The following is a 22203-nucleotide window of genomic DNA, read 5'->3' on the forward strand; positions in this document are numbered from 1 at the left end:
GTTAACAGCTCCAATTAAACCCTGTGATCACACCCAGTCCTTGTCAGTCTGTCCCGTAATGCCACTCACTGCGCTCTATTCGTCTGACTCCCGTTGCTGACTTTGCTTGTTTACTGACCTGTCTTGTTCTGCCTGCTGCCCGTCCGTCCTGACCGATCGCCCACTTACGACCTAGCTCTGCCTGCCCTGACCACTTGCCCATTTGTGACCAGGCTCTGATTGCCGCCCGCCCCGACCACCTGCTTGTCCTTTTTCGTGATTATCCACTGTGCTCTGCTCTGCTGCGCACTTGCTCTGCTGCGCTCTTCCGCGAGGTTGGTTCGAGCCATCTGCCAGTCAGGTATACCGAGGAGAGTGACCAGTTACGGCGCTGCCGGCCTCACCCACCAGTCACGTTCTGACAACGCTGTTGTACCAACCCAGCCAAACCAGTTTTGGAAAGTCGTTTGCACACTCTCTGTGCAAGATTTGCAAACTGGACCGCCATTTGACACCAGCCACATATAAAGGTATGTTATATAGGTATATTATAATATAATGTTATAAAATAGTTGGATACTGATTAAAACAATGGAGTATTTTAGTCAAAACTGACAAAAGAATTGCCATTTTTTTCCTGACTTGTTCCATGATAGGAAATGAGAAAATCAAGATCTATTTTAAAGTTGGTATTTCCATTTTAAAAGGAAAATCCATCAGTCATTTTTTTCCATTTGTTTCCAAACGTGATCTAATATATATGCCAGAAGAGACATGTACACAAGAAGCTCAGCACACGTCGCAGGTTTTTGTTTCTTGTTTTCTCAATTTTGTGATGTGGTGCGACAGGTTTGTTGAGTTTTTCAGCCAAGCCGAGGTGAGCTCTTGTGTTTTTCCTTCACTCCCTGCACATCAAGCACAAAGCAGCAATAGTAAGTTGCCATTCCCTTTCAAGCCTTTTATTTATCTCATTTTCTTATCAGAGTGAGTTAACTTTCACGATGGCATTTCACTTTAGTTTTCTCACGCGGCGGCTTTATGTAACCCGTTGGGAAAACTTTGATGTTATTTTGCTTTTTTATTCTTCACTTGGTTTTTCGCTGTGAGTTGTTAGATTGAAATGTTCTTTTTTTTTTGTGCCTCGTAACAAAGTGGTAACAAAATGTTTTTATATGATTCCAGATATCGACGGGCTTTTTGCTGCGAGGAAGTCTAAAAACAAAATCAGGAAGTGCTCTTGGATGCCTTCACTCGTGATTTAGGTAGATTAACGCACTGTAGCTCGCCTGAGAGTGCGTTGGATGCTTGTAAAATGAGACGGTGTCTCCACAAGGATCATGACTAACCGAGTTGAGGACAATCTCCAATGTCCATCCTGTTCGGACATCTATGAAGATCCTGTCATGCTGCTGTGTAGTCACAGCTTCAGTGGTGGGAGCAGAAAGAAGTCCACTCTGTAGAAAAAAGTGTAATTTGATGGATGTACTTTCAATTTTGGCTCTGAGGAAGGAGTGTGAGGCCTTTTCACAAGCCTTAGTGGAATCCGTATACATTTACAGTTTGCACAAGGAGAAACTGAAACTCTTCTGTTTGGACCACCAAGAGATTGTGAGCCCCATCTGCAGAGATGCTGAAATTTATGCTGGCCATGAGTTCAGTCTCTTTGAAGAAATTGTCACAGGTCACAAAGAGAAAGTCCAGGGAAGCCTGCAGAATGCAAGGAAAAGACTGAAAGAATACAATGAGATAATGGATGAGTGCAATGAACAGGGGCCATACATCAAGGTCCAGAGGCAGCAGGTGGAAAGCAAGATTAAGAAGGATTTTGAGGAGCTTTGTCACCTACTGCAGGTGGAGGAGGAGGCCAGGTTGTCTGCTGTGAGGGAGGAAGAGCAGGAGAAAAGTCGTAGGATGAAGAAGAAGATTGAGGCTCTCAGCAAAGACAGCTCTCTCAGATGCCATCAGAAGCACAGAGGAGCAGGTGACATCTGACCCTGTTTCCTTCATAAAGAACTTCCAGACTGCAATGACCAGAATTCAGAAGCTCCCCGAGAAGCCCGACCTGCTCCCAGGAGCTCTGCTGGACAAAGCCAAACGTGGGCAACCTCAAGTTCAATATGTGGGAACGAATGAAAGAGATAGTCTCCTACAGTCCTGTCATTTTGGACCCAAACACAGTTGGGCCAAGACTCTGTCTGTCTGAAGGTCTGACCAGCGTGAGTTGTCAAGAAGGACAGTCCAAACAATCCAGAGAGGTTGACCTGGTACTGTGTGATTGGTTCTGTTTTGGGCTTTGGAACACACACCTGGGATGTGGAGGTGGGGCACAACAGAGACTGGAGAGTGGGGGTGATGTGGGGGGGATCCTTGTGTGTCTTACAGGAAAGAATGCAGCATTGAATTTCTTGATGGGACCTACAGAAAGTTTGGTGACCAATCTGAATCATTCTTTCCGTCAGTGAAGCCGCAGATGATCTGAATTCAATTAAACATGAATGAAAGATCAGTTTCATTCTCTGAATCCAGTAGAAACACTCAATTGATGTTTCATAAATCATATCCTTCCGATTGGCCATGTTTGTCATAAACATTTTACCTTTCTTTAGGATAGTTGATAAAATTCCTCTGCAAATAATTCAACTTGGCCCTCGGGTTACAACTCAGTAAATTATTTTGGGGATGTTTTGCTCCCACAATTAAAATTTGATTTGTTGTTTTGCATGTTTGTATTGCTTTTTTATGGTTTTATTGTTTCATGACTCATTGATCTCTATTAGACGATTGATCTATGACTCAATAATCTTTAATTGTTTGAAGACTCACTCATCTTTTATGGTTTTATTGTTTTATGATTGGGCAGCACGGTGACACTGGTGACATCTGCCTCACAGTTAGGAGGGTGCAAGTTTGATTCCACCTCTGGCCCTCCCTGTGTCGAGTTTGCATGTTCTCCCCACGCCTGCGTGGGTTTTCTCCGGGCACTCCGGTTTCCTCCCACATCCCCAAAACATGCTTGGAAGGCTGATTGATAGGTGTGAGTGCGGGTGCGGATGGTTGTTTGTCTCTGTGTGCCCTGTGATTGGCTGGCATCCGGTTCAGGGTGTCCCCCATCTACTGCTCGATGACTGCTGGGACAGGCTCCAGGATGCCCGCGACCCCCATGGGGACAAACGGTACAGAAAATGGATGGATGTTTTGTGATTTTTGCGCCCCAGGAATTGGTGCTCCGGTGTTTGTGAACATATCTGGTTATGTCTGGGTATATGTTACGTACCTGTCCAAGGGTGATGTGTTAATGATTTAGAATGAAATTGAAGTTGTCAATGGAAAAAAATATATATAAATATTTAAAAAACAAAAAAAATGTTATGACTTCTCTAGTTAGTTAGAAGTTGTAGTCTGAAGTCTGTGGCAGGCAAAGTTAAAAGGAGGGGGTGTCTGGAGGGTGGGGATGCCCTTTCAGGCATAGGACGGCTGTGGGGGGTCTCAGTGGAAATATGCCCAGGCAGATTTCTCTGAGGAAAGATTTCGATCAAATGGCATTTGAAAAGACCCAGCGATTTTCTTTTATCTAAATACATTAAAAAAAAGACTATTATCAAGACGTGTCATCTCCAGGGGAGTGTTGGGTGGTAAAGAGAGACTTGTCATCTCCAGGGATAGCCGGGTGGTGCAGACATGTCTCTATTGTAGCGAGAACTGGGCATATTAATTTCATCTAGGTTACTGTATTTTTCAGACTAAAAGTCGCTCCGGAATATAGGTCGCATTAGCCATAAAATGCACAATAACGTGAAAAAAACCCCCATATATAAGTCGCTCCAGAGTATAGGTCGCATTTTGGGGCAAAAAATTATTTGACAACATCCAACGCCAAGAACAAACATGAACAAGCAACAACAGGCTAAACGATAGGTATGCTAACGTGACAAACACAAACAAAGAGCTAAGAACGGGCCTGACGTAACAATCAGAGTTATTCTAATAACTATTACATAAATAACCCGTTTATAAAACCATCTGTCACTCCAATTCATTAAATCCACCGATCGTCCTTTATGTAAACAATGCCGCGTATGCGCCGCATATGCGCCGCTGACGTCGGTCTCGTAAGTTGCATTTCTAATTATTCCACAGACCCATATAACGATATATAAAGTATATTTCAAACAACTATCATATTACAACAATATTATCAAACCATCTGTGTCACTCCAAATCATGAAATCCATCGATCAAATTCCTCGTCCTTTGTCAAAAACGCCGCATGTACGCCCTGACGTTAGTCTCATCGTTATTCCACAGATCTAGTATATAACTAACTATATTGTAGCATTAACAAAGTACAAGCAAAGACGTGGGTTTGGTAAACGGCTCTTTATTTAACAAAACAAGAGTTCAACGAGGCAACAACTACTGAACTGTAACGATAAAAACATATACAAGTTGCTACACGAAATAAAATATATCAAATAACTCTAACATAAATAGTATACCGCCACACTGCCCCAAGCACCAGCGTCGACTTCCAGGCGTGCAGTGGCGTGGATTTCCATACCTGGAGGTGGCATTTCCAGCCACGGAGGTGGAAGAGAGCTCCATAGAATAGGACCAGGCGTGCGTAAAAGCCATGTATGAGCCCCATTCACCGTTCTTGGACAGCCATCCGGCCGAGCGCCGGCTCCCGACTTCCATCTACGGAGGTGAAAGAGAGCTCCGTAGAGTAGGACCCGGCATGCGTAAAAGCCACCCGGCCATGCCCCGCGCTCGACTTCCATCCACGGAGGTGAAAGAGAGCTCCGTCGAGTAGGACCGGGCATGTGTAGATCCACAATGGAAGGCGTGCCGGTGGAATTGAGGAGGTCTTCGAAGTATTCTCCCCACCGACTCACGACGTTCCGAGTCGACGTCAGCAGCACACCATCTCCACTGTAAACAGTGTTGACAGTGCACTGCTTCCCCGCCATAATAGTTTTTCAAACCTTCTGTGTCACTCCAAATCATTAAATCCTTCAAACTCTTCATCCTCCGTGTCACTTACAAACAAAGCCGCTAATGATGTCGGTAGTACGTGGGGCCCTTCTTCATCTTCGTCATCCCGTGATCGAATCTTTGTCCTTTATGTAAACAACCGCTACGCCGCTGACTACACTCGAAATTTAAATTACAGCAATTCCTTGCTACATCGCGGTTCGTTTATCTTATTTATTATAAGGAGGGGGAGGGGTCGGCTCCGTATATATATGCTCTGTGAAGCAGTCTGTCTGCGTGTGTAAGACAGCCGGTTCAAGAGAGATTTGAAGCCAAACTGCAAACCCATCCTGATAATCAAACCATGATTGCGGAAACAGCTGTTACCATACATCTGTACAGTGTGGTTTGGAAATTGGAAACTGTATGCGGTCAGAAATATCTGAGAAGAATGGTCCATCTTGCTTGTAAGACAAATGGTATTGACCTGCCAGATCCTAAAATCATTTACAGGTCCAGTCCTGTGTCCCGTGCCTTAGATATTATTAATGACCCTACTCGCCCTGCCTCTGCTCTTTTTGTTCTACTGTCAGGCTGGCGGTATGGCGCAATAAAATGCTCTTCCTCTAGGCATGCAAATGTTTTTTTCCCTAGTGCTGTGCGGAGCCTGAACAAACTAAAGCTGCACAATTATTATTATTCTCAATTATTATTATTATTAGTATATTTTTTTATCATGCTCCTGCAGGTGCCAGTGGCGGGCACTTTGCACTCTACTAGTATGCATTTTTTTTTTTACATGTACTGTACTTTCCTTATGTGACCATCAGTCTATCCATGGGGGCAAAAAGTATTTTTTTTATTATATGTATTGTATCTGTTTATTGATTGCCTATTTATCTGCGTATTGGTTGTCCATTTCTCTCAAGTGTTTTATTTTTAGCTCTCGCAAACTCTATTCCAATGTGGTTTTCCACAAATACCAAATAAACTGAATTTGACTCTGTCAAGTCAAGTTTATTTATATAGCCCTTGATTACAGACAAGTCTCAAAGGGGGCAAACCTTTCTCAACACAAACAAACACACACACACACACACACACACACACACACACACACACACACACACAGTGAGCAGCCTCCATTTGCCATTTGCCTTTGACCTTTTGAGGGGTACTTGTTGAAATTCACACGCTGCATTCTCTGAAGGCCATTTCTTTACTTGTTTTTTTAAATGCTTTATTTATATACTTTGAAACAAAAAGTATCAAATAAAGTTATTGAAATGAACAGTAATACATGTTATACAATATAAGAACATCAATTACAAACATATACTTGTGTTATATCGTTTATTAATTCACAGATTTTGTAATTATGAAGAAAAGAAAAAAAAAAATTAGTATATTTGGATTGTGTGCAATAAGTATGAACAGTGAGTCTGTAGATTCCTGATTAATGGGTACTGGTCAGACGAGTGTTCTGGAAGTAGATGAAGCAGCTTCGGTGAAAAACTGAGAACAGATAAACAGAGGGTACCATGAACTGTCCAGGAAACAGCGTTGTTTCTTATTTGATGATATGATGATAATGATTTACCATGCACTGCATTGCCTATAGCTTGTTGGCAAGCTTAGAAAACACATCGTTAAGAAATTTGTGAAATCATGTGGACCTCAGAGACAATCATGGCCATGACATGTAACAACAACATTGTCTAGTAGAGACATAAGGACATTTTGCGGTTTGGGTCATATTTTGTGTGTCTTCTTTGAATCTTAACACCAAAACCACACACATTAAGGTTCTTCTTCACCACTCATCAAGAAAGTGAGAAAAAAATCTTGCATGTTAATACTTCTCAAAAGCAAAATAAAACAGAACCTCTTGAACATTGCATGTCTAGCACATTTTTGGGCTATCATGTCTCCTCTCCGCCCCTCGTCGTTTCTGTGTTTCCTCGTGTGTCAGTGTTAGTTGTCATGGTTTCCTTTCGTGTCGCTGTCCCATCTCTGTGCACTCACCCCTCCTGCCTGTGTCAACCAGTAATCAGTGTAATCGCCGTCAACTGCCACTCGTTACCTGTCTTGTATTTAAGTCCTGTTTGCGTGTCACTCCCTGTCGGATCGTTCTATCAGTCTGTCCCCACTGTTAGTCTGTTAAGCCTCTGTTAGCCTGTTATGTTAAGCCTCTGTTAGTCTGAATCCTCTGTTATTCTGTTCAGCGTATGTTTGCCTGTTGTGTTCAGCCTCTGTTGGTCTATCTCTGTTAGCCCATCTTGTTTCCCCGTCCTGTTAGTTCCTTCTTCTTTTCGTGTAACGTCAGAGCTCCAACTTGGTGTCGTGGAGCCACGCCAGCATCTCTGGTCCCAGGTTAAAGAGGCCGGCCTCCGAGGGTGGTCTATATAGGGGGCAGGTGGTGATGATGTGGTCGGCTGTCTGCTCAGGGTTGCCGCACTCGCATGCCGCACTATCCTCACTGCCTCATAGATGTGTTGAAGCGCCCAACACCAGTTCTTAAATGGTTCAGTGTGGTCCACTGCTAGTGAGGTAGTTCGTCTCCTCCTATGGCGCCATCTCCTGGTTCCCAGATGTAACGGTGCATGAGGGAGGGACCAGTTGCCTCCCACTCCTGCTTCCAAGCAGCTGCCATTGTTCTTATTGAGATTAATGACTTGCGAAAAATAACGAGTTTTTGCTAAGATAAGCGCATCTTTATATTTCAGGAGGCTGTCGCGCCATGCCTGATGGAAAACCTCAAGTGCGGTTAAACGCCATTTGCGTTCATGCTTTCTACATAATTGCTTAAGCGTACGTGTTTCATCCGCGAACCATGGAGTAGGCAATCTACGGCGAGTTTTCAGACGTAGTGGCGCCACAGAGTCTATGGCATTTAACAATGCAGCATTGAATTCATTTGTAAGATTATCAATAGAGCCGGTATATGGGGGGAATACGGCAGTTGCTGGTAGCGCAGTTGCAGTCATGGAGTTAATATTACGACTGCTATAATTCTGATTGCTCTCTTGACTTTGACTAAGAACTAAAATTTCAAATTTTATTAAGTAATGATCAGACAAAACAGTAGTGTATGGCAGTACTGTTATATTTGAGGTTGCCAGTCCTCGGGATAATACCAGATCTAAGGTATTTCCATTTTTATGTGTTGCTGCCTGTACGGCTTGCGTAAAACCGAACGTATCAGGTAGAGTCTGAAATGCCGAAGTAAGTGGCCCTGACGGTAAATTCATGTGGATATTAAAATCGCCCATGATTATTATATTATCCGCATTTGTCACTAGATCAGCCAATAATTCTGAAAATTCATCCAGGAAGCCAGAGTAAGCCCTGGGTGGACGGTAAATAACAGCAAGATAAAATGACAGTAAAGCAGTTGATCGGACAGTGAGAACTTCAAATGTTTTAAATACGTTAATCGAACGAGGCGTAAATCTAAGATTGGAATCTGAGATGAGGGCAACACCCCCACCTTTTTTTCGAGGACGCGCCACATGTGAGCTCACAAAATTTGGAGGCGAGGCCTCATTAAACGGTAGCAGTTCATTAGGTTTTAACCAGGTCTCGCAAAGACCAAATACATTTAGATTATGTTCCGTGATGAGGTCATTAACGAGAACTGCTTTCGTATGAAGCGATCTAATATTCATAAAACCGAGTTTGAGTCTAATCTGTAAATCAGGGTTTGTCTCTATCGGAGGATTTATACACGGAATACGAGTAAGATAGTGTTGTTTCGGTCGATCAGGGTTTGTATATATCAAAGGATTTTTAAACGAATGTAAGATTGTGTTCTCTAGGCCTGACATCACTTCTCAATTGTTTATTAGCGCAGTGGGATGACACGACCGTAGGAATTTGATAGTAAATATTTGGTACACATGTAATATCATCTAAAAGAGGCACCGTATCATCAGTTATACCGGTCAGGGTGGAGCGATTGGATTTGTCTACTACCTCAGTGGAAAGTGTGTTCACATGTACCGTAGCACTATTCAAAATGTGGCTCAAACAGCAATCTATATTCCTAGAAAGAGTGAAGGCGCCTTCACGGTTAGGATAAAGGCCGTCCTTCCTCAGCAGATTGGGGCGGCCCCAGAAGGAGGACCAGTTATCTATAAAATACAGTCCCTGCTTTTTACAGAACCTAGCCATCCATCGATTAAGGGAGACTAATCTACTAAACCTCTCATCAGAGTCTCTACCAGGCAGGGGGCCAGAGACAAATACTCGATGCCGACTCATCTTTCTGGCGAGATCACAAGTCCTCGCTATGTTTTTCTTTGTGATCTCAGATTGCCTCATCCTAACATTATTGGCGCCAACGTGTATCACTATGTCCAAGTAGCTAGTGTTGTTGGAGCTACGCTGTTGACGAGGCCTATTGCGAGTCAGGTCCCTAAGATTAGCTTCTATGTCAGGTGCTCTGCCCCCAGGAACACACATTACCGTGGCTGGATTTTTAAGCGTGATATTTCGGGTGATGGAGTCACCTATGACCAAGGTGCGAGGGCCAGTAGACCGAGATGACTTTGGACGGCTATGCGTCTTACCTGGCTCAACGCAATTAGCAAGCCGCTTGGGGCTAATGCTAACGGGGCTAGCGGGCTGACTACAGTCCGCGACAGTCTCTGCCACATCTACTGTTATCGCACTATTCTGCTGTAACTGGCGGACACGTCCCTCTAGCAGGGACAACCTCTCTAACAGAAGGGTGCAGTTGGTGCAAGAAGCCATAAAAACCTCTTGATCCGCAGCCATACTTACGTGTCCGATGATCGACGGTAGACAAACGGCCACCAAACAATAGCAACCCGGAAGGCTAAATGCTGCTGCAAGGCTGCTCTCACAGACAAGAAAATTTGATCACCTTACCCCAATATTAGCCAACTTACACTGGCTCCCTGTCCATTTAAGATGTGATTTCAAGGTTCTTCTATCAACCTATAAATCATTGCATGGCTTAGCGCCTTCATATCTCGTCGAGTTCCATTGTCTAACCTTAATTCTTTTACTTGGCCTCTTTTGGCTATGAAGCGCCTGAACGCATTCACGCAGATGTTTGTATCCATCGAGTGAGCAACTTCTGGGCAAGTAAATAGTGTTTCGCCATGCCACACCCTCTTCTCATCTTTTTTGGTCTAAAGATATTCACTCCAACATGTGAGAATGGAGGAAGGTCAGGAGTAAGACGATCAATTGGCAGATTGGCCATCTTTTGTTCGCCTGCATGAGCATAGACACAATTGTTCACAATTTCCCTTGCAAGAGAATTTACACAAATAATCCTTCCTCACAGCGTGTTCAGCCTATACTGGGCATGCCGGCTCGCTCAAGGATCTCCGTGTCGGGGATTTTGTCCTGCCATTTCCGACTCATCTCAGTCATCCCATACATTCACCATCATGCCATCATGGAACTGGCGGACAAGCACGATGAACTTGCTGGGGCAGCCAAACTTCTCCATGATCTTCCATAAGCCGTCCCTGCTGACCGTGACGAAAGCCTTTGACAAGTTGACAAACGTCATGTAGGGGCTGCAGTGTGGCTCTTGGCAATTCTCCTGGAATTGCCGCTTGGTCCCAAGACCGAAGCCACACTGGCCTTCTGGGAGGTGTCCTTGTTCTAGGTTTTGCAGGAGACGGTTGAGCAGTACACGAGCCTAGAGCTTCCCGGCTACGGACAGGAGGGAGATGCCTCTGTGGTTGTCGCAAGACTGGCGATTGCCCTTCCTCTTGTAGATGTGGATGACACTGGCATCCTTGAACTGGACCGGAAGAGCAGAGTCAGTTTCTGTATCATAGCAGGGCCTCCCGCCTTGTACACTTCAGCCGGGATAACGTGCGAGCTTGGTGCTTTGCCACAGGAGAGTTGCTTGACAGCCTATCTGACTTCTTATTCAGTGGGGAGGTTGTCCAGTTCAGATTTGGGTTCTACTTGAGGCAGGCAGTCAGTGGCTTCGTCGTTAACTCAGGCTGGGCGGTTGAGGACGCTGTTCAAGAGTTCAGCCCATCTCTCCAGTATCTGCTTCTTCTCAATCAGCAGGTGGGTCCCATCTTCATTGAGGAGGGGCGAGGATCTAGAGGTCTGTACACCGCCTTCAGCACGTTGTAAAAACGCTTGGAGTAGTGGCTCTCAGCGAAGCCACGGAATTTATCTGCCTTGTTGCTGAACCAGTTGTCCTGCATCTCGCTTAGCTTCTTGTGGATTTCCCTTTTTCCGTTAGTGAAGGCATCCTTCTTGGGTCATGAAGATGGGTCATGAGGATGGGTCATGAGGATTGGTCATTCTGATGCACTTGGAGGAGTTGTTGTTTCTCCATGAGTAGCACCTGTATCCTCTCCTCATTTTCATTAAGCCAGTCTTGGTTACGCCGGGTAGCTTGTCCAATGTGTTTAGAGGCAGTTGACTATATGACGTCTCTGAGGGTTGGCCACTGCTCCTCTATGCTGGCCCCATCATTGTGCATCGTATCAGTCAGTTTACTCTCGAACTTTACTGCTCTTCAACTTGGAGACGTTCAGTCTCTTTACAGTCTTTTGGTCTTGGGGTCTTCTCATAAGCAGGATACAGAGTTTGAGTTTAGACATGAGTCCATGATCAGTCCAGCAGTCAGCACCACACATAGACTTGGTCACTCTGACGTCCTTCCTGCCTATCACTCTTTCTAGTGATGACGTAATCGATGAGATGCCAATGCTTAGAGTTATGGTGCATCCGTGACATCTTGTTGCTGCTGGGTAGGCGGAATATGGTTAGTAATGACTTGAGTAGCAGTAAACCGTTGCTGTTGCATTTATCGATGCCATGCTTCCCAATGATTCCTTCCCAGGTCTGATGGTCCGCCCTGAGGAGGTTTGGTGAGCTGGCGAACAAAATGGGATTTGAAGGCAAATCCCACACCTGCCTCACACTGTTCGGTGCTATTAAAGCCACTCCAGAAGAAGGTATAACCAGAAGGTATAATCGCTGTTAGGGTTGATAGATCATTCTGATTGTATGATTATGTTGGAATGTAGACTATACTGATTAACCAGACTTGTCCTGTCCTACAATGCAGTAAAATAGAGTGGTTGCATCCTCTGCTTGATTGACCAGCTGCAGAGGAAGCAATCAAAGTTGTTCTGTTTCCCCCAACGTCGTAAAACACCCCCTGCTCTGATTTGACCAGAGGCCGGGGCTTCACCAAACCTATCCACTCTCATACCCCCACCCTGTTTTCTCTCAATAAAAATGCTCTTGCAAAGGACCAAAGCAGACTTCGTTCAAACATTGCTGTATGCACAGTGACAAACATTTTCTCCACTTGCAAGTGCTAAAAGGGCATACTGTCTCCCGTGTTGTTAGGGTTGATACATTAGTTTGATCCTATGCTTATGTTGGAATGTAAACTTTAATAATTAACATAGCTTGTCTTGTCTTAACAAAGTAGTAGAACCAAGTGCTAAGATCCTTTGAACTGATTGACCAACTGCAGAGGAAGCAATCAGAGGTGTTCTGTTTACACAACATCGTAAACACCCCCTGCTGTGACCCCCTGAGAGGCCAGGGGTTCACCCCCACTGTCAGATCTAAGTATGATCAGACATTAAATCACATGCTGGAACGAAGAGGAGAAGACAACCAGGATGAGTTTACTCGCGAGGAGAACGATAGAGAAAGGAAGCTCAGTTACAATCTCCATCAGTTCTGAGTTCCTCCTCCACATGCTCCTCTTTTTAATGTTTTGGTTGCCCTGGTTACGGAGGCGTTGCTACACTAAAGGGAGGGGAGATAGTGGTTGTAGCAACGCTGATTAGCTAAGGAATGTAGTGTGGTGTGATTTAGCACTTAATTGTCGGCCCTCGACCCCCGCAATGGAGTCGCAGAGTCTGATTTCTTCACCCAACCAATTGTCTTCTCCATGGGCAGCCGACACCTCGACAGTGATCAGATAACTTTGAAGCACGCTTACCTGTGGAACAATGCAACTAAACCTTTGCTAAGTTTATCTTCTTAGTAAACTAACACAACACATAATAATAATGAATACCTAGCCCTACTTAAACATTTCAACACATATTAAGTAAATGTAAGGTAACTGGTATACAGTTCCTTAAACGAACATTGAGTAAATATGGGATAACTTATATGTGACTACTCCAAACTGTATAGAACATCTAACAAAGAAAAACAGTTCCGATCAACTACAATCTATGAATCAAGGCTACAGTTAACTAAAAGGAATGAAGTCCCTTTAAACTAAACAAAGAACATTTCGCCTATGCAAAGAAGCTCTGCTCATTGTTAGTGAAGGCCTCTTACAAAACAAACACAAAAGTAACATAGGGACAGGAAGGATACATAAGGCTGACGGGGATCAAAATACATTCCCTGAACTGAATAGGTAGTACTTAGTTCAAAGGAGAGTCGTAAACTCGTAAAAGATAAGGCCTCTTGGTCTGGCAGGCCAAGGCTTCCCCGAGATTATTCCAACACCCACCTTGGCCACTCTCACCCCTACGCTACTTCTCTCAATAAATACTCTCTTGCATGAATCAAAAGTCAGACTTTGTTCGAACATTGCTGTACCCACAGTAACGAACAAACTCTCCACTTGCAAGTGCTTAAAGGGCATACCGTCTCCCGTGTGGTTCTTGCAAGCGGACTAACTTACGAACCTATAACAGCAAACTTAGCGCCTTCCTATTTTGTCAACCTAGTTGTATCTTACATTCTGTCCTGAAACCTTTGTTCGCAAAACACTGGTCTTTAAGTGACCCCAAGGCGCAAAAAGAAGTTCGCAGGTTCAAGAGCATTCTCTATTTGGGCTCCAGAGCTTTGGAATGCCATATCAATAGATATCAGAGCTGCTACCTTAGTAGAACCATTTAAGACACGATTAAAAAGACATTTTTATCCTATGGCCTTTCATTAAGTTGTGTTGGTCAATTCGGCTGCAGTTTGTGCTCTCTGTGCTGCCACCCACCCTACCTGCCTGATAGAGGGGGTTAGGTGACACCCAAACAGCTGTCCAGGTTCCACTATCGGGAGGGATCTGAGGCGGAATACCCCCTCGCAGACACAGCCATGACATCTGAGGGCATCTTCCTGCAGCTCTTGATTTTGATTATACACACCTACGTTACCCTTTCTTTGGATTGTTTTATATTGTGTGTTAAATGTTGCCCACTCTGCATCCATTGCAGCCTGGTCATCCTGGAAGGGGGATCCTCCCATCTGTAGTCCCTTCTAAGGTTTCTAATTTTTCCCCAGTTGGGGGTTTCTTTGCCCTCCTGGGAATTGAGATCAGGGGTCATTGAGAATAATAGTCACCTAAATTAATAATTGTCGCCATTTGAAGCCCTTTTAGACTTGTCTGTGATTAAGGGCTAAATAAACCTGACTTGATTGTTTTTTTGGGGGGGGTTCTAAAAAAGTGCAGTTACGGTGTGAGTGGACCTATTATAATTAATGTTCAATTCAAGTTGGATCAATGTTATCAGTTGTATAAGTCGCTTGCACACAGTTCAGAGAAATGCATTCTGGGACTTTTTTTGTTCTATCACGATCATCTTGAGGCCGCACACATGATCATTGCACATCGTTCATCAACTTTCTCAAAGTATCCTGACAACTTGCCAGGCAAGCTAAAATCATGATACTGGCAAATACCGTGTGAAGGAATCGACACACACAGCTGTCTATAGCTGATTTTTCGGTGGCAATCTCGACAAGTTTACTACCTGTTGACGACCTTCTTTGTCATTGTATTGCAGACCACCAAATAGAAGTTAAAAATCACTGGAGAATTACAACTGGTTTTTAAGTGGCCAGATCCAGAATTTAATTTCAAATTTTTACTCAAAGAAGCCTTTGCAAGGGTGAGTAAACGCCCGGGCGTTAATGTTGTACAGCTACTAGTAATGTTTTGGACAATATACACAATGCAATGAGCATTTGTTTTTTTCCAATAATTAAAGTTGTAGTGAGTACGTTATCGTTCTTACACTGTACAATCCAAAGGTACACTTCAGTCTGTAGAGGTGGAAGCAGAGCGTGGTGGAGATGGTAGTCTGGGCCATGGTGAAGAGTAGTAGGAAGGATTTCAACCCTCTGGTCAGGAGCTGTTCAAAAAGAAATATTTTGATTCCCAACATCACATCACGTCAATGAAAATTAAATCCTGCCCAAGTGAACATAAAAATAAAAAGTTTTTTGTTGCTAGAAAGGTGTGTTTTACAAATTTTATGTTGTTTGTTAAAAACAAATCTTTTTATTAAACTTGCACCACAGATGAAATAGGTGAGTTGATTCATGTTAATTTAATTAATTCTTGTTAGTTCATATTCACTCTGTTAGAATAGGCCTCTTTGGCACGTGATTAGCTAGGTAGCTTGAGCTACCCCGTTTTCTTGCCATGACCTTTCTGTTACTTTCACTGGCTTTCCCTTTACTATGACACTATTTCCACATACATAGACACATTATTACACAGGCTAGGCAGAGTAGGCCTCTTGCAGGAGGGCGGCCAAGAGTAGGATAAGAATAGGGACCTTGGATATAGGGGTCAGACCTTCTTCCACAATCTTGCAGAGAAGGCTCCACAGCTGTCTATCGATCTTTCTGGCATACATTAAATAGTTAAACAGAGAAGGCATCCTCCTGGTAATTACTATTAGAATAGCTAGCATTAAATATAAAAAACGTGGACAAAATCGAACAACTTCTTGGTCTACTTTGGTGGGTGATGCCTGAAAATATCTACCATACAGTGGAACATATTGAAAATGTCATTTATATACTTCGGCGTTACGGGGGCGGGTCTATGCAGGGGCAAGAGGGGGCAACGCCCCCTCAAACAGATGTCCAGCCCCCTCAAATCAAACTTTTGGAAGTGAAAAATCCGCTGATAGAAACACATGTAAATCAGCCCCCTCTCTTCTCTCATGTCAGTGCAGTGTTTGTCTTGACACATCCTGCTGTCAGGACTCCTCGCCACTCCGTAAACATCCAATCACTGTGAGTATGCAAATGAGGCAAGACGCAGCCAGAGAGTGTCAAGTTACAGTCAGCGCGGTAGGAGTTGGAAGAAGCAGTAAAAACTCCACCAAACTCGTCGTAGCGACCCGTGATATAACGAATGATTAACAACTACTCAAATAATAGTTAATATAACATTCATATATATATTTGTGCAGTTTAATGGGGAATAGTCTGATGTTTTTTTACCCACTGGCAGCGTTTCTCAAGTCACAAGCACATCTGTACACTGCATCTAAGCGACTGAGGACAAATGAGCGGTGTCTGCCGAACCCCTATGTGAAGCCCCGCCCCTCTGCACAGTTTTGTTTCAAACTGCTCAAGGAAATAATTTAAAAAAAAGAATTCAATAAATAAATAAAGATATTTTTCTCAAAACTTTCCTTTGCACTCCACCTTTCAGCTGCTCACAAAGAGAGAGTTAATGCTGCGAGATGCATCCTTTTTTCAGAGCATTTAAAACAAGTGTTGTTCCTCTTGCTTGTACTGAAAGCAGTAGCAATGATGCTGCTGCTAGTACTAGTGCATCAGAGGCAGTAGCTAGCATAAATACACCTGTACCATCAGCAAGCACTGCTCCTCCTGTTCCTCCTCCCTCAACATGTGCTGCCTTAAAGCCCCTTGCTCAGCTACCTAGTGACTTAAATGTTAATGCACCATCCCAGCCAATACTGGGTAGCTATCCAAAGCGTGCATTTGGTGCGACAATCAGGTCATTCAATCCTGCCTGGTACTGCTCACGACCATGGCTGGAGTACTCTGTTGTGCGGGACGCATGCTTGTTTCCCCTATCGGAAATAAGGTAGCTCTGCTAAAGAGAGGGATGTTGTTTTTACCCTTACTGGTTTTAACAATTGGAAAGCCGCACTCGAACGAGACAAGGGGCTACAGAGGCATGTGTCCAGCCACAACCATGTGCACTGTTCCACCACATGGACTCAGCACAAAAGCGTGTGGGCAGTGCTATTAAATTTCTCTGTGTGAATGAGTTGGGGCTCCGTGGGACTGCAGAAACTTTGAGAAATGATGGAGATGGTGATGATGTTGCTTCAGGGCTTTTTCTGAAACTCATGGAGTATACATTAAAGAACGATGAGAAGCTAGCAAGCATTGCTAAGGGTATCCCAAAAAATGCAAAATACACATCTAAGGATATCCTAAATGAAATTATCCAAACACTGGCAGACATGGTGCTTGCAGAGGTCAGGAAAAAATATGAAAATACTGATTCTGCAGGGTTTTGCCTCTAAAGTGATGGGACCAGGGAAAGGTGCAATGTGGAAACTTTGTCTGCAGAGGAAACTCATTTCCGCGGCTTATATCCTTATATCTCGTTCTTTCGGTCACGACCCATAGCTCGTGACCATAGATGAGGGTAGGAGCGTAGATCGACCGGTAAATCGAGAGCTTTGCCATTTGGCTCAGCTCTCTTCACCACGACGGACCGGTACAGTACCATTACCGCCGACGCTGCACCGATCCGCCTGTCGCTCCATCCTGCCCTCACTCGTGAACAAGACCCCAAGATACTTGAACTCCTCCACTCGGGGAAGGATCTCATCCCCGATCCGGAGAGGGCATTCCACCCTTTTCCGACCTAGGACCATGGACTCTGATTCGGAGGTGCTGACCCTCATCCTGACCGCTTCACACTCGGCTGCGAACCGCTCCAGTGAGAGCTGGAGATCACGGCCTGAAGAAGCCAACAGCACCACGTCATCCGCAAAAAGCAGTGACGCGATGCTGAGGTCCCCAAACCGGACCCCCTCAACGCCTCGGCTGCGCCTAGAAATTCTGTCCGTAAAAATTATGAACAGAATCGATGACAAAGGTCAGCCTTGGCGGAGTCCAACCCTCACTGGGAACGAATCCGACTTACTGCCGGAAATGTGGACCAAACTCTGGCATCGGTGATACAGGGACAGAACCGCCCTTATCAGTTAGCTCGGCACCCCGTACTACCGAAGCACCCTCCACAGAACCTCCCGAGGGACACGGTTGAACACCTTCTCTAAGTCCACAAAACACATGTGGACTGGTTGGGCGAACTCCCATGCACCCTCGAGGATCCTGCCGAGGGTGTAGAGCGGGTGTAGAGCTGTTCCACTGTTCCACGGCCAGGATGAAAGCCACACTGCTCCTCCTGAATCCGAGGCTCGACCTCCCGACGGACCCTCCTCTCCAGCACCCCTGAATAGACCTTACCAGGGAGGCTGAGGAGTGTGATTCCCCTGTAATTGGAACACACCCTACGGTCCCCCTTCTTAAAGTGGGGAACCACCACCCCAGTCTGCCAATCCAGAGGCACCGTCCCTGATGTCCACGCAATACTGTAGAGGCGTGTCAGCCATGACAGCCCCACAACATCCAGAGCCTTTACGAACTGTGGGCGGATCTCATCCACCCCTGGGGCCCTACCACAGAGGAGTTTTTTAACTACCTCAGTGACTTCGACCCCAGAGATTGGAGAGTCCACCTCAGAGTCTCCAGGCCCTGCTTCCACAATGAAAGGCGTGTCGGTGGAATTGAGGTGGTCTTCGAAGTATTCTCCCCACCGACTCACGACGTTCCGAGTCGAGGTCAGCAGCACATCATCTCCACTGTAAACAGTGTTGACAGTGCATTGCTTCCCCTTCCTAAGATGCCGGATGGTGGACCAGAATTTCCTCGAAGCCGTCCGGAAGTCATTCTCCATGGCCTCGCCAAACTCCTCCCACGCCCGGGTTTTTGCCTCAGCAACCCCCAAAGCTGCGTTCCGCTTGGCCATTTGGTACCTGTCAGCTGCCTCCGGAGTCCCGCAGGCCAAAACGGCCCCATAGGACTCCTTCTTCAGCTTGACGGCATCTCTTACCACCAGCGGGTTCGGGGATTGCCGCCACGACAGGCACCAACAACCTTATGTCCACAGCTCCGGTCAGCTGCCTCAACAATGGAGGCGCGAACATGGTCCACTCGGACTCAATGTCCCCTGCCTCCCCCGGGACGTGGGAAGAGCTCTGCCGGAGGTGGGAGTTGAAGCTCTTCCTGACAGGGGATTCTGCCAGACGTTCCCAGCAAACCCTCACAGAGCGTTTGGGTCTGCCAGGCCGGACCGGCATCTTCCCCCACCATCGGAGCCAACCCACCACCAGGTGGTCATCAGTTGACAGCTCCACCCCTCTCTTCACCCGAGTGTCCAAAACATGCGGCCGCAAATCCGATGACATGACTACAAAGTCGATCAACGAACTGCGGCCTAGGGTGTCCTGGTGCCAAGTGCACACATGGACACCCTTATGCTTGAACATGGTGTTCAATATAGAAAATCCGTGTCGAGCACAGAAGTCCAACAATAGAACACCGCTCTGGTTCAGATCGGGGGGGGCGTTCCTCCCAATCATGCCCTTCCAAGTCTCACTGTCATTGCCCACGTGAGCATTGAAGTCACCCAGTAGAACGATGGAGTCCCCAGAAGGAGCGGTCTCCAGCACTTCCTCCAGGGACTCCAAAAAGGGTGGGTACTCTGAGCTGCCATTCGGTGCATAGACACAAACAACAGTCAGGACACATCTCCCCACCCGAAGACGCAGGGAGGCTACCCTCTTGCTCACCGGGGTGAACCCCAATGTGCAGGTGCCCAGCCGGGGGGCAATAAGTATGCCAATACTTGCTCGACGCCTCTCGCCGTGGACAACTCCAGAGTGGAAGAGAGTCCAGCCCCTCTCGAGAGGGCTTGTACCAGAGCCCAAACTATGTGTTGAGGCAAGTCCGACTATGTCTAGTCGGAACCTTTCTGCCTCACACACCAGCTCGGGCTCCTTTCCAGCCAGAGAGGTGACATTCCATGTCCCTAGAGCCAGCCTCTGCAGCCGGGGATCGGACCGCCTTTGGCCGCCGCCCAGCTCACTTTGCACCCAACCCCTTTGACCCCTCCTACAGGTGGTGAGCCCATGGGAAGGGGGACCCACGTTTTCTTTTCGGGCTATGCCCGGCCGGGCCCCATGGGCGAAGGCCCGGCCACCAGGCGCTCGCCTTCGAGCCCCACCTCCAGGCCTGGCTCCAGAGGGGGGCCCCGGTGACCCGCGTCCGGGCAAGGGAAAACGAAGTCCATTTTTGTTTGTCATCATAAGGGGCTTTGGTGAGCCGTGCAATGTCTGGCCCCTCACCTAGGACCCTTTTGCCATGGGTGACCCTACCAGGGGCATGAAGCCCCAGACAACATGGCTCCTAGGATCATAGGGGCACGCAAACCCCTCCACCACGATAAGGTGATAACTCACGGAGGGGTAAAAGTGTTACAAATGTGTAAAAAAAAGAACATGCCCTCTTCACATTTCTGACTGCCCCCTCTTATGTGCATTCCAAGAACTGGCCCTGCAGCGTTATAGGCCATTTTGATGCAAAAGAGTATGGACTGAGAGCAACGGAGTGTCTTTTGATGGCAGATGGTGAGGAGAGAGAGAGAGCGAGAGAGAGAGAGAGCGAGCAAGAGAGAGAGAAAGCGAGAGACAAAACGAGAGAGAGAGAGATAGAGACAGACAGACAGACAGACAGAGAGAGACAGAGATAGACAGAGAGACATACACTATTAATCCCAGAAGGGAAATTCAGTTTTCCAGCAGCATTCAAAGTGGGTATATAAAAGATACACAGATGACATGATCGCAAATTTAATAGGGCTGCCAACAAACGACGCCAACAAAAGAAACTACCGTAATTTTCGGACTATAGGTCGCTCCGGAGTATAAGTCGCACCAGCCATAAAATGCACAATAAAGTGAAAAAAAAACAACAGATATAAGTCGCACCGGAGTATAAGTCGCACTTTTGGGGTAAATGTATTCGTCAAAATCCAACACCAAGAACAGACATGAACAAGCAACAACAGGCTAAACGATAGGTATGCCAACGTGACATAAACACAAACGACGAGCTAAGAACGGGCCTGACATAACATTTGGAGTTATTCTAATAACTATTACATAAATAACACATTGATAAAACCATCTGTGTCACTCCGATTCATTAAATCAATCGATCATCCTTTATGTAAACAATGCCGCGTACGCACGCCGTCTGACTCGTCGTGATTTGCATTTCTAATTATTCCACACACCCATATAACGATATATAAAGTATATTTCAAATAACTATCATATTACAACAATTTTATCAAACCATCTGTGTCACTCCAAATGGATTAAATCCATCGATCAAATTCCTCGTCCTTTGTCAACAACGCCGCGCGTGCGCCCTGACGTCAGCCTCGTCGTGTCAACAATATGATCAAACCATCTGTGTCACTCCAAATCATTAAATCCATCGATCAAATTCCTCCTCCTTCATGTCAACAACGCCACGCACGCGCACCGCACAGATCTAGTATATGACTATATTGGAGCGTTAACAAAGTACCAGGAAAGACGTGGGTTTATACAACAATATTATCAAACCATCTGTGTCACTCCAAATCATTAAATCCATCGATCAAATTCCTCGTTCTTTATGTCAACAACGCCGCGCGTGCGCTGCAGAGATCTAGTATTTAACTAGATTGTAGCATTAACAAAGTACCACAAAAGACGGGGGTTTGGTAAATGGCTCTTTATTTAACAAAACAAGAGTTCAACGAGCCAACAACTACTGAACTTCCAGCCACGGAGAAGGAAGAGAGCTCCATAGAATAGGAGCGGGCGTGCGTAAAAGCCATGTCCGAGCCCCATCCAACGTCCCCGGAAGCCACCCGGCCGAGCACCGGCCCCCCGACTTCGATCCATGGAAGTGAAAGAGAGCTCCCGTTGAGAAGGACCGGGCGTGCGTAAAAGCCATGTCCGAGCCCCATCCACCGTTCCCGGACAGCCACCCGGCCGAGCGCCGGCCCCCGATTTCAAACTCTTCAAACTCTATAAGTCGCGTTTTTTGTCATAGTTTGGGTGGGGGCGACTTATACTCAGGTGCGACTTATATGTGATTTTTTTTTCACAAATTTTCAAAATTCAAAAATCCGTGATGTAGTGAAACCGCGATAAACGAACCGCGATGTAGCAAGGGATTACTGTCATTTGAACTGCAAGTGACGTGACGGGTGACCCGTGCCGCGCGGCGGTTGTTTACATAAAGGGCAAAGGATTCAATCACGGGATGACGAAGGGCCCCACGTACTACCGGCATCATTTGCGGCTTTGTTTGTAAGTGACATGGAGGACGAAGAGTTTGAAGCATTTAATGATGTAG

General features: G+C 45.8%; 1 pseudogene across 1 annotated transcript; it reads left to right on the forward strand.

The window, feature by feature from the left end:
* Window positions 1-2458, forward strand: LOC147056224 (E3 ubiquitin-protein ligase TRIM35-like; annotated as a pseudogene). Its single transcript, XR_015066013.1, has 3 exons — window positions 1-509; window positions 829-911; window positions 1162-2458. The product of XR_015066013.1 is annotated as an E3 ubiquitin-protein ligase TRIM35-like (transcript).
* The last annotated feature ends 19745 nt before the right edge of the window (window positions 2459-22203 follow it).

This window comes from Syngnathus leptorhynchus, chromosome 5, assembly GCF_054491065.1.
Source record: "Syngnathus leptorhynchus isolate UIUO chromosome 5, UIUO_Slep, whole genome shotgun sequence".
Classification (NCBI taxonomy): domain Eukaryota; kingdom Metazoa; phylum Chordata; class Actinopteri; order Syngnathiformes; family Syngnathidae; genus Syngnathus; species Syngnathus leptorhynchus.